Source organism: Sphaerodactylus townsendi, linkage group LG07 (genome assembly GCF_021028975.2).
Source record: "Sphaerodactylus townsendi isolate TG3544 linkage group LG07, MPM_Stown_v2.3, whole genome shotgun sequence".
Taxonomy (NCBI): domain Eukaryota; kingdom Metazoa; phylum Chordata; class Lepidosauria; order Squamata; family Sphaerodactylidae; genus Sphaerodactylus; species Sphaerodactylus townsendi.
This window is the reverse complement of record NC_059431.1, coordinates 17,597,675-17,611,626: the sequence shown is the minus strand read 5'-3', so window position 1 is coordinate 17,611,626 and position 13,952 is coordinate 17,597,675.

The following is a 13,952-nucleotide window of genomic DNA, read 5'->3' as shown; positions in this document are numbered from 1 at the left end:
GGGAAGGAACTAATCGACACAATTTCAAGGAGTCTTTGTGTGCTACCATGGATGCATGCTGTTGTAGGCATAATTCTGTTTGGGATCAAGTCACACCACTATCCTGGTGGTAGTTAGTATAGCAACGGTAGTACTTGTTCTAGAGTTCTATTCGTCCTTTCCACTCACTTTGAACGGGTGGGTAATGGGTACGGCCGGGTGGACCCCAACAACCCGAGAAAGCCTTCCAGAACTCGAGATGAATTGGGGTCCGCTGGGTCTGATACCACCCTTTGGCGGAGAGGAGTGCAGGGCGATAGATATGTTGTATAAACAATGCTCAACTTAGGAGCTGATGGGATGGTGTGGAGCAGGGGACAAATGTGCCTGTTTAGGAGAATAGATCCACCACCACCCACAAAACTGTGTTGCCCTGGCTTTCCGGGCAGATCCTAATAAAGTCCATTGAAATAACCCAGGGTCTGGATGCTACTGGGAGCCGGGTTTCAAAAGACCATGAGGCTTGCCAGGAATAGTTTTAGTCAAGCAAATCGCATCCTTTGATATAGGTTTCAATGTCTTTTACATAGCTACCACCAAAATCCGGCGGGGCCAGATGCAGAGTCTTGAGAAAACCCAAAATGTCCAGCTGACTTGGCATCATGGCAGGCATCGGTGAACCTGCTTACGGCGAGGGAGTACATACCAACACCCACCCCTTTTCCAGACCCTCCAACCGTAGCTGGGAGTCCTCCTCCTCCTCATGGGCGGTTCGCAGACCCGCCTCCCTCGAAGTTCTTTGTAGGAAAGGGGAGATTCCATAATAGGAATGGGCGGAGGGAGGTGCAGTTTGTGACCTAGTGGGTGACAGCCAAACCCCAGTTGGGAGGGGAGAGTATGGTGCGGAATATCTGTAAGGAAGGACACTCTCCGCAGACGCAGACAATGCATCGGTTTATTGGGTTTTCCCAGGGAAAAATGAACCGTGAAGGAGAAGCTGGAAGAAATCGCCCATCGGAGCTGTTTCAGACATCTTGAGGGGGGGTAGAAGCATGCTAAGTTCTTGTGATCCCACAAACCTGGAAAGGATGTTTGGCCCCTCAGCCAGTGGCTTCAGGTGCTGAGAGCCACCTTAATCGGCCGCAGTTTCGTCCCCACAGTCCAGTTGAGTTCAGGGAGTCGAAAGCTTTTGGACAAATAAGCACACCGCACACAAGTCTACCATCTTTATTTCTCTCAGCAGGAGGGCAGCCGGTACTTTGTCCGATGCTCACGAACGAAAAGGGAGGTCGGGGTCGATGTTTCAAAATAGGCTCAGAAGTGAATGCTGATTTAAACGCTGGAAAGTTAAGTTGACATTCCTGAGACCAAGGGGAGGGGGCCCCGGTTTGGTTGCCTGGGAATCCTTCCCCTGGTGCGTAAGAGATCAGTCAATGGAAGGCCGTTCAGCAAATTGGGGTATGAAATCACGAGGAAATTAGTAAAGCTCTAGGGAAGGACTGCAGTCTCTTCCTGGTCGTGGAGCTGCCATTGTAGCGCACCGCTTCTATTTTTTGCAGGATCCATTTCAAACCATTGGAGGAGATCCGATACCCAGATAATCAATGGAGGATTGATGGAAACAACATTTCGAGAGCTTTGCAAAGAGGGAATTATCAAGCAAGCTGCTGCAAACACCTCTCTAACAAGGATTCATGTTCTCCAAGGTTTGGAATAGATTAGCACGTCATCTTAAGTAAATCCAATTACCACCTTTGTACAGTAAATCATGCAGTACTTCGTTAATTAGGGGCCATGAACGCTTCCAGGCGCTTCCACTTAAACCGGCGCGGTATTAAATATTCATACTCGTCCAAATTTCTTGGTGCTTAACAGTCAAATGTTCATAGCCCTCGCAATCCTGACTCTGTAATATGCCTCTCTTAGATCCAGCTTAGTAGATCCGCCCTGCCCAGTGCATCTAAAAGGTCCTTTGATTAAAGGTAAGGGTACTTATTGGACATGGAGACAGCATTTAAGCCAATGATAATCGGTAATATCATCTTAACTTAACCATTCTTTTTTCTTTACAAAAGAACTGGGCAGCATGAGTGTGTTTGGTAGCCTCCTCGCATGAATCAGCGAAGCTGGTTCTTATCTAGAAGGCACGGAGCTCTTCTCTCGCGGGACTCACAGCGTAGATTCTACCCTTAGGTAGTTTGAGTCTCCGGGTTGTACATGATTTTACACCGGTATCTCTATGGGGGGGCACTACCCGTGACTTTGTTCCTGGAACACCCTGGCCAAGTCCTGATACACTGAGGGATGGCTATGGGGCTGGTAGCCATCGAGGCGCTTAAGCTGCGGAAACTGGCGGGTCAGGTGCTGCTAGCTCTTCCCCCAGTTCATGCCCCCCCGCAGGGAGGATCAGTAAATTCCAAAATTCGCTCTTCCAAACAAATTGGTTCATGTAGCAGCAACCATGGCATGCCTAGGACAATGGAGTGCTTGGCAACTGAGCAAGTAAGCGAAGCTAATTCTTTCCTTATGACGAACGGAGGAGTAGACAGGTTGGCGCTTTGAATCGAGCCGGACCCTCAGTGCCATGGGCTCCCATCCATTTGAGTAAACGGGATGGGTTTTACTAGGGAACTGATCTAAGCCGAAGCTCCTCAGCCACTTTGGGGCCGCATTAAACAGTGGGGAGCAGCCGAGTCACCATGAGCGGAGGCTAAAATGCGCGCATGCTTAGCGGGTTGGCTAATGAGGCTTGAATAGTAATGGGCTGCCTTCACTCACCGAAGTCAGGAGTAGGTCCCATGTCCACTCGGTGCGATGAAAGACAACCGCCACTCCTCAAGTCGCCTCTCGACCGCTTTGGAAGAACCTGTAGGCGGAGAGACCAGACCGCCGTGGAGGTTTGGCGGAGGAGGTGCTGAGCCGAACAGGGGTTTTCTGGTTTCTTCGGGCAATTGGCAGCCAGATGGGTCTGGTCACACAGTAGAGCACAATCCCAACCGGCGCACGGGCGTCTGGGTGGTTTCGTGGAGACGGAGTAGCCGAACTGGATTTACGAGGAGCCGGGTGGTGGCTGGGCGCCCTCCTCGCCGCTGCATGAAGTTCCGGCGAGCTGCCACTTCATGCATCCCAGATCTATCCATTCGCACGGGTGCTGGGGATGCGGATTAGAAGCACTGCCCTCGTTTAAGCACACGGCCCTCGCAGTATTCACACTTCATGCTCCGCCAATCTGGGGAGTTTTGCAGTTGCTGTAACGGAATTGCTGGCAAATCCTCGGGCAGGGCGGCTGCCCTGCTCAATGGACTTTATGGTGCGACAGCCTATTTCAGCATCTGGGTCCTGGAATCGGGCTGTAAGGCTTGAAGAAATCCAGCCACGTGCTGTTCTCATCCTGTTGCTCAAAACTGTCACAAACCAATCAGCTGCCACTCCATCCAGGGACGGACCCGGATATCTCTGATCTTTTTTCACTTCAGAATCCATACAAATCATCAACTCTTCCATATGAGCATCCAGTTGAAGGATAAAATATGGCAGTCTGGTAGCGGGTGCTGGCCAAAACTGGGCCGAATGGGGCCTGTAGTATCTTCTCTCGGCCGCCTCTGGCACGCTGAGGCTGTAATGGCGGGCGGCGGTGGACAGGGCAGCCGAGCGTGAGGCACCCACTGGTGCCAAGAGGGAGAGCTGGACCCGGGTGCCGGGTATTCTCCTGGAGCGGCGGGGCAGTAGGGACACCAGGGCGGAACCGGAGGAGGTTCAGGGTTGGCTGGCTCCCACGGGCAGGGGAGCACTAGCAGGCGCGGGGTGAAGGTATAGTCCCCATAATGTTGCCACACTCTGTCGCTCTTCAGCTCCTGTTCCAAAACAGCTACTCTCTCCCTACTGGCCAAGGCATCTTGATGGGCATGTAGGGCTGCTCTTCCCTTGCTAGTTTGGCTTGTTCGTCCCGCTGTAGAGCTGCAGTCAGTTCACTTTGGCGCTTGGATGGTCTTCTGATACTTCACAGCTCAAGGTCCAACTTAGAGTGGTCCAGGGACTTGTCGCGGGATCGATAAGCTTTGGTGGTACTGACGTTGCAGCTTGGCACTCCATTCAACTCAAGTTGTACTTGGCGGTACTGCTCGGTCCTTTGCAGGGTTTCACGGTCCTGCTGCAATCTCCCTCCTCCTCCCAGTAGCCTGTCATGTCCCAGGCTTCCTGGCATCTCGTGAAGTTTGACCACTTCCAGCCCCAGCTGTCTTTAGACGGGAGGGAAAATCATCTGATGGTGGTGAGGTCTTCCCCGGTTTCTTCCTCGTCAGACGGCAGCTCTCCAGGGGCATTTGCTGTTCGTCGCCTGTAATTCCCAATCCTGGGGTCGAGATCCAGAATGGGACCCAGCACAGAAATCCCTCTCCCAACTGAGATCCTGATCCTGTTATAGTCCCACCCTCGAGGTGGATTTCAATGGTGCCCCTGCTTGGCCACTGTGGGTCACGGGGACTACTCAAAATAGGAGTCCAGGAACCGCTCAATCGACTCCCGGGTGCGAAAGCATGCCCTATAGGATCCGCTTCCTCCTCGACGGTTTGCATCTCGGTTTGTAATCCATGAATCGGGTGTTGATCCCATCCCACAGGCCATCCATAGACAGCTCAATCCACTCTTGGATCTTCCATGAGCACATCCACAACTCGTCCCAATGAGCAAGGGGCAGGCTCGAACTGGAATGAGGACTGAGAGGGTCACTCAGCGAGACGCTTCACCTGGTGGTTCCTCAGAGCCTGGGAAGAGAAGGCTCGAACCCTCTATGGGGGCTACCGCGGCTCTCTACATGATCAAGAGCGACCAACTTCTGCATGTTAACACACCAGAAGTCCAACACTTGTAGGAAAAGAAGGATTCAGTGGATTCCTGACATAATGTAAGGAATTCTGAAGAGCAGAAATAAAAAGACTTTTTTGACGAAAAGATCCTTTATTCAGACATCTCAGAAAGCTCATACACACTGCATGTCAGGAATGGGTTTTCCCGCGAAAAGCCCGGCTATAATACCTGGCCCTTTTTCCCTCCCCCAGTCGGTCCGATCCCATTCTCATGGGAACGGAATGCTCATCTCTCTCTACAAGATAAGCCCTCCAACAGCGTGGGTGCTGCGGAGTCTGGCCCATCGCCCGTGCCCAAGAACTCAGTCAAGGCCAAACCACTGTAAAGAGAAACAGCTTCACTGTGATCTTTACAGCTTGGGAATGAACATAGTTATGGATCTGGAAAAGAAGAATTACAAGGAAAGAAAGAAACTGCATATGCTTAACCAGGTGAAGATAGAGGGAAGATGTTATCACACTCTAAATATTTGAAGGACTGTCAAGTAAAGTAGGGCAAATAACTATCTTTTCCTGCTGGGTGACCTTGGGTTAGTCACGGTTCTCTCAGAAGTCTCTCAGCCCCACCTACCTCACAAGGTGTCTGTTGAGGGGAGAGGAAGGGAAAGGAGTTTGGCAGGAATGTAGGAGTGCGGAAACACATCTGGTTCACCAGATAAGCCTCTGCCACTCAGGTGGAGGAGTGGGGAATCAAACCCGGTTCTCCAGATTAGAATCTACCGGCTCTTAACCACTATACCACACTGGCAAAAGGGGGACCCAACAGCAGCTGAGAGGTTACAGGTCCAAGAAACCAGAGGAGACAAGAGAACAAGGGGAAAAAAGGAAAGGGGGGCTGAGAGAAGAAAGGAAGGGAAGAAGAGAAAAGTGTGGGGGGAAGGAAGGAGGAAGGGAAGGGAAGGGGAAAGGGAGAGGAAAACGGGGAATGGGAGGACGGATAATATACATGACCACAGCTGCCGAGATCTTGTAAGGATTTTTTTAAAAAATTTCTTCTCCCTACTCCTTTAAAACTTTTCAGTATTTTTCTTTGCAAACCAGTGGCTTTCACCAGGCCTGCAGAAATGTCTCCCCCGTCTGTCCTTGGCCTCATTGTGTGGAGTCTTTGATTTGCACTCCGCGGTCAGGTCCAGAATTAGATATCTAGATAAGATGAAAAGGTATGATTTGTTATAATGCCATTAGTGTGAACTGGAAGCTTATTTCATGAGTTACAAGAAACTCTGGCTAATTAAAGTGTGAGGTTGCGCTCTCCTTGAATGACGGCGTTTGTCACTTGCGTTTGTCTCTTAGGTTTGTGTCAAGAGATAGGGATCCAGGTCTCCTCTGAAGTAAGCTGTGGCTTTGCTCAGCTTTGGCTGGTACAGCCTGCCTCCTTTGGCAGAATTTGGCTGCAGTTATCTATACTCTGATCAAATCAAGAGTGGGGCAGTGCAACTCACCCTTTGTGAAGTAAGTATTTATTCAAAATTCTGCAACTAGACAGCTGGCTGACATGAACAAGATTCCCAACACTGGGGATCGGACTGCTGGTTGACATTACCAAGATCTACAATAAACAGTGGTTCCCTATTTGCTTCTGTGGACAATTCCCAACTACACTTCTCATCTTTAAAGCTTTAAACTGTTTGGGGCATATTTCCAGATCTGCCCGCACACCAGTTAAGGCCATAAGCAGTAACTCTCTTGAATGTGGATCTATGTTTTGAAATGAGGCAGATAGCTGGAAGAAGAAGAGTTTGGATTTATCCTACGGTGACCAGATGTCCCGCTTTTGGTGGGACAGTCCCGCCTTAAAACAATTTGTCCTGTGTCCCGCGGGTTTTTTGAACTGTCCCGATTTTTGGAAGGTTACACTGTTTCTAATGCCTCAGAAGGTAGTGTGTGACAGCCTCCCCTGCAGACCTAGCCACAGGAGTCACGACTGCTTCTCTGGGGACTCCTGGTTTCGCCCTGTGACAGGGGCCGTGGGAAACCTGGGAGCTCTTTTAGAAGGTGTGGCTGCTCCTACAGAAAAGGCATGAGGTTGCCATGTTCTTCTGGGCACTCCAGCACATGCAGCCACAAAGCACTTTCTGCTTGGCGCCCCATTTCCGGGCTCTGTCACAGGGCGTGGAAATGGAGCGCCTACTCTAGAAGGCACAAGGCTACTTCCAGCAGCTGATATGCTGTCGTCACTTCCATCCCACTGCCCGGCCCCCGGTTTACAAAGGTGACAATCTGGTCACCTTAATTTTTACCCCTGACTAGCCCAACTATCACCCAGCAGGAATGCAGGAGTGTGGAAACACATCTGATTCACCAGATAAGCCTCCACCACTCAGGTGGAGGAGTGGGGAATCAAACCTGGTTCTCCAGATTAGAATCCACCTGCTCTTAACCACCACACCACGCTGGAAGAGACAGGGCCTTTTCTGTGGCACCTTCCCATTTGCGAAATTAGCCTGGTAAGTATTATTTGTGATATTTTAGCTGTAGGCACAGGGTTAAGTCATGTATTTATTATTTATTAGTTAGTGATACAGGACTTTGGCTGTTGTTGACTATACAGCTATCTTGTTCCCCTCCCTCTTCATTTCTATTTGTTTAACAACCTAATTAACTTGCATTTCTGAGTGGGTTTTGTTTGAGTTCTGTACAGCTGCCATGTCCTTACTTGCTGTGTTTATTGCGAGTTTTATTTTATACTACGGCTGAGTTTTGTATTGATTGTTTGCCACAACTGACAGCACAGACATTAAAAAAATGAATGAATATTCCCTTTGCCAAGGTAGATCAGTTTTTCCCGAGAGTAATCTCTGAATCAAAAGTCTTGCAAAACAGAACTGAAATAGGATTCCTTGTGCAAAATAGTTCCATTTTTTTTTGGTTTACACAGTACTGTGGAAAATTAACTGCATGGATTAATAAATCCTTGCATTTATACATTTCCTAGTCACCAGAATTCATATCACTCCTTGAACCCATTGAAGAAGAGTTTGGATTTACACCACACCTTTCTCTCCAGTAAGGAGCCTCAAGGGAGCTTACAAACTCCTTTTCCTTTTCTTTCCCCATAACAGACACCTTGTGAGGTAAATGGGGCTGAGAGAGTTCCAAAGAACTGTGACTAGCCCAAGGTCACCCAGCAGGCTTCATGTGTAGGAGCAGGGAAACAAACCCAGTTCACCAAATAAAGAGCCAATTGCTCATGTGAAAGAATGGGAAATCAAACCCAGTTCTCCAGATGACAGCCCACTGCTCTTAACCACTATGCCAAGATGACCCTCCCCAGCCTCACAAAATTGAAGGATACAATCTACTAGGAAGTCCTGCCGTTCACATCCCTTGGAAATGAACGGGAGCTGTAAGAAAGCAGTCTCTTGCAGTCAGACCTCCATTTGGTAAGGGAACTTCAAGGTGGATTGAGCTATTTTCCACAAGCCTTTGCAGTTTTCCTGAAATTGAAGCATTTTCAGCTGATTAAAATAGAACAGGGGAGGGGGGCTTTGACCACCCAAAGCAGCTATACTGGGTTAATGGGAGTAGTTAAAGGGTCCTCAAATCCAGCTTGAGATATTTCTGAAAAGTTGGAGGTGAAGCCTAGGGAGGATGGGGTTTGCAGAGGAGAGGGACATTCGCAGGTTATAACACCATAGAGTCCACCTCCAAAGCAGCTATTTTCTCCAGAGAAAACTGTATGGGATATATTTTTGTTAATATAGCAGAGTGTTGCTCATTCATGGAAGAGTCACACTGAGTGCACTAAATCAACCGTCCCAATAAATAAATTGCAAAAAAGTACAGCTTACATTTATTCAAGTAGATTCTGTTCACCCCCTTGTTGCGGTTGATAGAAACATAGAAAGCTAATTTAAAGAGTGCATTTCCCTGACACAAGTGGCCAGCTGGTCTGGCATCATGTGTATGCAAGTATGAAATATTTGTTTCTACAGGAAAGACCTTCAGGAGTAGTTGTCTCCATTGCAGTCCATTGGGAAGGTGTGAGGGTAACAATGGATACTGAGCGAGAAGGAGGAGGGGTCAGAGGGCAGCTTCCTGGTTCAGATAAAAAAAAGAAACATCCCATTCAAGAGACAACACTATGTACACAGAGAGTTCCCCAACATCCAGGCATGCTGAGTCACTCTTTCCAACAAACTGACCTCTATAATCCACAGATCAGCTGTAATTCTAGGAGATCTCCAAACCCCACCTGGAGTTGGCAATGTTACACCTGCATGGATAAGAGCCACCTGGGCCAGGAGCCATAGGAGAATTGGGGAAGGCTGACTGACTGGATCCAACCCCCTATTTTTGTACATTTCCTCTATCTCCAAGCAGCTGGGAGGCAAGCAGTAAACCAAGTTGATGCCATCCTCCAGTTTGCTCCAGGCCTCATATTCCTATTTCCTAGATGGAGCCTGGAAGAAGTATCTCTGTTCTTTCATGATATCACTCAGTAGGAAGTGCCAAGATACACGGGGAGAAGAAAGGGTACGGGTTAATCACGTCTTTCTGCTTAACTGCAGCACAGTTATGGAGAAACTACTGCTAATTGTGGACATTAGCAGGGCACAGCACTCGACTGTGAAAAACACTCCCTGCTGATTTCTGCACATCAAGGTGCTTCTGCTGTGAGCCGCATCTCGACTGGTTTCTTTTCCAGGTTGCAACCTTAGTTTGTTTGTTTATTTATTTGTTTGTTTGTTTGTTGTTCCTTCCTTCCTTCCTTCCTTCCTTCCTTCCTTCCTTCCTTCCTTCCTTCCTTCCTTCCTTCCTTCCTTCCTTCCTTCCTTCCTTCCTTCCTTCCTTCCTTCCTTCCTTCCTTCCTTCCTTCCTTCCTTCGAGCCAGTGTGTTGTAGTGATTAACAGCAGATGCACTCTGGAGAACAGGGATTGATTCCTCACTCTGCCACTTGCGGCTTGTCTGGTGAACCAGATTAGCTTGTGCACTCCAACACATGCCAGCTGGGTAACCTTGGGTTAGTCATAGTTCTTTGGAGCTCTCTCAGTCCCTCTGACCTCCAGAGGTGTATGGGGGGGTAAATGGCCCCTGAAGACAACTTGGGAGAGGGGTCATTTTTAATCAGGGAAATGGTATTTGTGCATGTGTATGGGGCAGAGTTACCATCTCCTCCCCACGGCCGCACATCCAATCCATTTCCAATCCATGAAGTTGCTTTTGACAATCAGACACTTCAAGTGTATGTGGTTAAATTTGAACTTGGGTCTCTTTGGTTCACGTTCAACATTGACCCAACCACTGTATCATACTGGTTCTCCATTGAGAATCCTTGGCCCCTCTGGATCCCATTTGCTAGATAATCAGTGCCTTTACATTCTGATTAGCCCTGATACCTGGGCACACAATCAGAGTGAGGTTAAACATGCAGTCATAAAAAATTATAGCAGTCTGCATATTTTTCATACACCTCAGCCCATTCTTTATTGTATCAGTTAGCGCTACGGTGAGATTAAAGTATTCACTGGGCAGCTGTGAGTCAAAACACACATTATCTTTCAAGGAACTTTGGAACTGTCTCCTTATTGTTCAACTGTCACTTGTTTTTGAGTAATTATTATAAATTTATTTTATAAGTAATCTATTATATGTAGGACCTGTGTACTTATGCCCACATGGAAAGAAAGCTACCTTTCACCCGATCTTCAGATAATGCTTTAGATGTCTAGCAAGTGATTAGAGGTGAATTGGTCATCTCTTTCATAAAATGCAAGATAAAAATTCACGGGGTTATTCGCAGGCCTTCAGTTTCCAAATAGCAACATGCATATTTTAGGGTGTGTAATTGACTTTAACTATGTCTGCTTCTACACAGACAACACAAGTGGGTTTAATGAGTCTGTGTCGCCCTTTGCACAGTGGGTGCTGGGGTCATTTGGGATCTCTGGGACCCCAGCATCAGGATGTGGCATGGTTCACACAAGAAATGCTGTGTTTCCCTGCAAATTGCACGTCTGAGAACCCCCCCCCCCCCAACACACACACTTACTGGCACAAAATGGTGGCCATCTAGAGAATCCACTCTAATGGCGGCTGCCTGCAGAATCCACCATAGTGGTGGATGGAAGGGTGGAGGGAAATATAATACTTCCTACTCGCTGTAGTTCGCACAAGCAAGCAGGAAGTGTCTGAAATCTGGGTTGAAGGGGAGAAGTCACCAATTTAGCAACTTTCATTTAACCTGGGTTCAGCCACCTGGAAATATTTGAGGGGCGAGTTCTGTGGGAACTTCTCCCCCATAATTGTTTTATCCTTTTGTGGTTCACTGCCCTGAACCCTGCAGGGGAGGGCGGTTTATAAATTGAATGAACGAACGAACGAACGAACGAACGAACGAATGAATGCATGAACTTATAATATTTGGCTTGTGCGGAATCACCCTAAGTCTATGCTTTTCCTTAAAAGCACTTCTGGGAGGGTGGCAAGACCATCTAATTATAGTACTTCTGCTTATCTATGTATTAATATATCCTATTCTGAACATGGCTCCATGGGTCGATATTTAAATCCAGAGAGTGGGGGCACGAACAAAGCGTATCTTTCTGTAAACGGAGAGAGGAAAAAAAACAGGTTTGCAAAACAATCAGAAATCTAAGTGAAATAAAACAAAATTAAAAATGGAGGGGTGTCAATCCTGCCTCAATAGTAGAAGCACTACCTGCAGCTTTAAGAAGCGAAAGCGCTCAGTGGTCATTGTTAGATGACCACAGCTGTACGGCTAGCATTCAGGCATGTGAGAGAAAAGCTGGGGGAAGGAAAATGGACTTTCCAGGGCTGGGCTGTGCTGGCATTTGAGGGAGGGCCCATTGGGGCTAGGCCTGGCAACAACCTGGCTATTCATTACTGTTCAAGAGCAGCCATTGCACAAAAGCCAGTGCGTTGTAGTCATTACAGTCCAATCCGGGGGAGGGTGTAGGACTGTGCTGACGGATTTGGCCTCCCTGGGCCTTTAGCTTGGTGCAGTGGCATAGTGCCCATGGGACAGGGGAGGCAACACCCTAGGTGGAGCCACGGCAGAGGCGTGGCCAGGCCGTGGAGGGGGCATGGCAGGGGCGTTCCAGGGCGGGGGTGGGTGGTGCCACAGCAGGGGCACAGGGCTCGCACACGCCCTGAGCTCTCACTCTGCCTCTGCCCCGGTGGAGGAGTAAATCACCAGAGGGTGGCCACTGTGGCCCTTCGTGTCAGTCAGACATGGTGCAGAGCACCGCGCTGGCACTCCTGCACCCCTGCCGCCTCCACCACATGGCTGTGGTCATGTGTAGAGCCAACAATAGTGGCAACAATAGTGGCATAAGCCCAATGAGGTCTTTTTGGGAGCAGGGAGGCTTTTTTTGTTTTCTGCTTCCCTGCCCAGCCGAGAAGCCATCTTGGAAGCCTAGGGGCAGTGCCGAAACTGTGTCCCTCTGGCAGAGGTTCTGGCTGAAACTGTGTCCCTCTGACAGAGGTTCTGGCTGAAACTGTGTCCCTCTGACAGAGGCTCTGGATTTGGCTGCCTAAGTTTCATACTAGACCCAGGTTCAAATCCCCACATTGCCTGGAAGCTCATGAGGTGACCTTGGGTCAGTCACACACTCATGGCAACCTACCTCAAAGGGTTGTTGTGAGGATACAACAGAGAAGAGGAGAATTACATACGCTGCTTTTGATCTCTATTGTGCAGCCAGGACGAGTATAAATAAAGTCAATAAACAGTAAATATAGCTAAAGATATATTTGTGTGTGTGTGTGTGTGTGTGTGTGTGTGTGTGTGTGTGTAAGATAAATGGTAGGTTGCTTGGTAGGTAGGAGGAGAAAAGGAAACAAGGAACGGGAAATTTTGATGGCTGCCAGGAGGACGAAAAGAAGAAATTCCCTCTTGTACAATTTCTATCATATAGTTTTTATCTTGCTGCATCTCTGAGGACCTCAGAGTAGGAACATGGTCCACTTTCCACATTTTGCCCAAGGCCACCCAGCAAGTTTCCACAACACAGTGTAAATTCGAACCTGAATTTCCATGATTCTAGTAGGGTACCTTAACTACCACACCACTCTGACTTTCATCAGTATTAAAACACATTAGTATTATTCACTCCAGTGGGACAAATGCTATTACAGCCGTGTCTCCAGTAATTACATGCTGCTACATGACATCTAAAATCATACCAGTTGTCAGGTATGACACTGTCTACAATTGCAATGCATTATAGCTTGGGTGTCACGCAAGGTACACCTCGTTACAACAACCAAGAAATGCACCTTTGGAATATCATTCGGTTCTCCTGTTGGAAAGATCTACGTCAAGCGATATGCCAACACAAGCAGTGACTGGATTATTAAGGGGCCACTTTGCAGTAAAGCTGTAATGTGTGGTTAAAATCAAATGCAATTAATTGAAGATGCTTGCCCGCTTCCATACTTCTCTTAACAGATTTAATACATTTACTAAATCCTTTCCCTAATTCTATTGTGTTGCAGGATGCAAAAATCCATTATTGTAATCACTTTAAAGAACTGCTCCTCCAACAGTTCAGGGGCGCCAGAAGTGAATTTAAATAAAAGAGAAGGAATTTATTTTACCGGAGTTCTATTTTGGTCTCCTCTGGTGGGACAATTGTTCTTCGCTGCCTTCAGGTTGTCTCATCTCTGGCCTTCTCTCCGGACTGTAACCATCTGTTACTCCCTTCTCCCTGAAAAACATTGGTCTCCCCCCCTTTTTTTCCTTCCCTGATAAAACATTTGCTGTTACTGATAGTCTGTGGGTTGAACATGTTGTTACACACTCCCCACTTCCCCGAGCAGTCATAATTTCCAGGAGTCGCACTAAATGATTTAGGGTCAAACTAAATGAGATGCTGCTACTTGGGAGATCCATGAATGGATTTCCCGTGGGTTTTTAAAATGGTAAATAGTAGCCACGGGGGCACCCCGTTCAGTTCTGGGCCATGGCACGGCACTGGGGAGGGTGTGTGTGTGTGTGTTACCTTTTCCCCTGCATAATTTCGCAGGCCTCAGTTGACCCTTTAGCACTGCTATTTGCTACGATGGTGATTCTCAATATTCTGCTCATGGGTGTCATAGTATTCACCAATGTGTTCCTTGGATCTTGTGTCTTCCTCTCCATA